Below are 3,249 nucleotides of genomic sequence, written 5' to 3' on the forward strand. Positions count from 1 at the left end.
CCCCCTCCCGAAAAAAACAATCACATCCATCTTTCACATATTGGGGCTCGTTCCTTGCTTTGCTTCCTCTTTCCCGGGCCTGTATGGAAGTTAATTAATGACAAAATTGCGAGTGAGCATTAAACAAATTCAAGCTTTAATTAAGCAGGTTATAACAGCTTGAATATGGGGTTAAGTTTGAGATTGAAACACCTTTTTTGTTGGCTATTTTGGCAGATTTTGTATGAAACATTTCGGTTGAGTCGTCCTTTTCCAATCGTGTGTTACGTTGAGTTAGAGATAAACTCGTTGATTATGAAATTCATCCAATCGTGCGACAGCCACACGTTGATTAGTGCACTTATTCCCCCAAAAACGGCTTTGAAATTGATAGTTTGATACTTTAAATTGGGTCAAATAAAATAAGAGTGCTTCAAGGTTTGGCACGCAAAGGTAACAAGCTACCAAAAACTACAGCATGCTGATTTAAAGATAACATGCAACAGGAAGGCGGGTCACACATTAGGTCTCTTAACCTTACTAAAAGTCACAAGTCGGTACTTAAAAATTGCCAAAACCATGCTAGAAAATCTGTTTCTACATGCTCTCGAATCTTAACTCGCAGATTTATTACAGCGGAAATCTGTCTCTGTTCATTTTGTCATTAAAGAACTTCCATATTAAAAAGCATCCAAACAATATAACTCAACACATTTCACTTCATCGGCAGCAAAAGTCAGAAAAAAATGTTTAAAAATGGAGCGCTGAAGCCAACAAGCAAGCGGCCATTACTCTGCAACATGACTCACTTCCAGTAAATGCTTTTATAGAACCAACTTGTCCACTAAACAGCAACGCTTAAAGCAATTTAGTTGTTATAGTATATCTACGTACGTCTCCATACTAAACTATAGACATAACCGTGGAAAATACAGACCGGAGGAGACCAAAACAGAGTTCAAATAGCTAAAGGAAGAAAAAAGCTTCTTAAAAATGTCACCAGAGTAGAAAATAAACCTTACAGGATGCTTTAAATTTGAGTTACACATTCTTCCTGGTCTTGGTTACGCATCGAGACTCGATAGCTCCTTCATTTAGACTTGTTAAGTTAAGAAAGTTACGCTCAATCGAAGCTTATTACGGTCGGTCGGTCTTATTAGTAATAATACAGGTGGAATTAAACAGGTTAATTTAACAACAGATTGTTATACACAAGTTATACACACAGCTCAAAGCACCGCAGGGTAACGCCCCGAATTACAGCTTTCTTTCTTTCTTTGTGTGAAGCTGCAGGAATTAGACAGCACCGGAACGTAACAGACCCTAAGGAATAATCATTCCCTTTCCACAGGTTTATTGCACACATGTAACCGAGAGAAAAGCGGGATTATTGGATTATTCAGTGCACAAAATGCGGTTCTAGTGCGCTTTTGTTTTGTACTATGATTTGGTTTTTACAGTACAACACGTGTCGGGATATACATTGTTTTTTTTACATTTTTCACAACATGATTGTGTATTTTTCGACCTTCACACAGACACACACACACCAGCTTCACATTCCCGACCCGTGAGGGGTGTAATTTCGGAGGTTTACCCCGCTGCGGTCTCAGTTTTCCCCACTACAGAGGGATACACATCATCTTGCAAAGACAAGGCCTCGCAAAAGCCGAGGTTGGACCCTTACAGGAACTACAACTACCCCCCCCCCACCCACAAACCCCCTAAAAAGAGAAAGAAACCAAGACATTGGAGGCGTAAACACAACCCACAAAAGGCAGCAGTGGACGAAAAAAGCCGGGAGATAGAAAACACAAATAATTGGAATAATAATAAAGTGGAAAAATCTGGGAACTCCTCTACATCGTGTTGTTGTTCAGCGGCAAACTCTGGTTTTTATTGTTGTCATGACAGCAGTTGCCTGAAGCGTTTGCATACCCCCCCACCCCCCCTAAATATGGTTTTTAATTCTCCAATCCAATCTTGTTTTTACTGTTTTTCCTGCTCCTTATCTTACAAAAGGTGAATCCGAGGACACAGGCGGGTTGTTGCGGCTGTTCTGACGCTCTGAGCCGACCGGCGGTTGATAGGCACAGAGTGGAGAGTTTTGGCTCGGAGCTGGCATGCTGGAGTCACGCTTTCAGAGAGGAAGAGGAGGAAGAGGAGGAAGAGGAAGAGAGAACAGAAGGGGAAGAAAGAGAGGCTGTTTGGGGATTTGATTTGCCATGGAAACTGGTAATGCTGTGGGTGCTGGAGGAACGGCCCAGATAGAGATGTAGACCCATAAATATCCATAGATGTCAATATCCACAGATTTTAGATCCATAAATCCATAGATGTCTTGATCCATAGATCTCTAGATATCTAGATCCATGAATATCCATAGATCTCTAGATATCCAGATCCTTAGATCTCTAAATCCACAGATATCCATAGATCTCTAGATCCATAGATCTCTAGATATCTAGATCCATAAATATCCATAGATCTCTAGATATCTAGATCCTTAGATCTCTAGATCCATAGATATCCATAGATCTCTAGATATCTAAATCAATATAGGTCTATGTCCACAGATCTATAGATATCTAGATCCATAGATATCTAGATATCCAGATCCATAGATATCTACATCTCTCGATTTTTAAATCCAAAGATCTCTAGATATCTAGATCCATAGATCTCTGGACATCTAGATCCATTGATCTCTAGATCCATAGATCTCTATATCCATAGATATCTATAGACCCATAGATATCTAGATCTCTGTAAAGATATCCATAGATATCTTAACACCCAGAGATATCCAAAGATATCCATAGATCCATATCCATAGATCTCGAGAGACCTCCATAGATCCATAGATATCTATGGATATGGATATGGATATCCATATCCATAGATAGGACTGTGGGCGATGGGTTATTAATCCAACTGTGAATCACAATTAGGATTTCGGCTCCTAACGATCTCAGAAAACAGCGACAACAACGGTTATTTTGCACATTATGTTTTGCAGATAAATGTTAATTTAATTACGTTTAGATCAGTTATTCGGTTAGTCTTTTTTTTATAGTTATTACATCCTCAGGCTTCATTTACATCGCTACGTTGTGACCATTAAGAACCACTTAGGAGGAATGAGAGGGGGAAAGGCCAGAGCAGGAGGAATGAGAGGGGGAAAGGCCAGAGCAGGAGGAATGAGAGTGGGGAACGCCAGAGCAGGAGGAATGAGAGGGGGAAAGGCCAGAGCAGGAGGAATGAGAGGGG

The 3,249-nt window shown here is 40.4% G+C and overlaps 1 protein-coding gene across 1 annotated transcript in view; it reads right to left on the reverse strand.

The window, feature by feature from the left end:
- Window positions 1–76: 76 nt before the first annotated feature.
- LOC117940059 (spectrin beta chain, non-erythrocytic 1-like) overlaps window positions 77–3,249 on the reverse strand; it is a gene marked incomplete at its 5' end in the record, with an annotated part of 6,399 nt that continues 3,226 nt past the window's right edge. The window contains one exon of the mRNA XM_034865459.1: window positions 77–2,147. The remainder of the gene's footprint in view (window positions 2,148–3,249) is intronic.

Source organism: Etheostoma cragini, unplaced genomic scaffold, assembly GCF_013103735.1.
Source record: "Etheostoma cragini isolate CJK2018 unplaced genomic scaffold, CSU_Ecrag_1.0 ScbMSFa_1589, whole genome shotgun sequence".
In the NCBI taxonomy this organism is placed as follows: Eukaryota; Metazoa; Chordata; class Actinopteri; order Perciformes; family Percidae; genus Etheostoma; species Etheostoma cragini.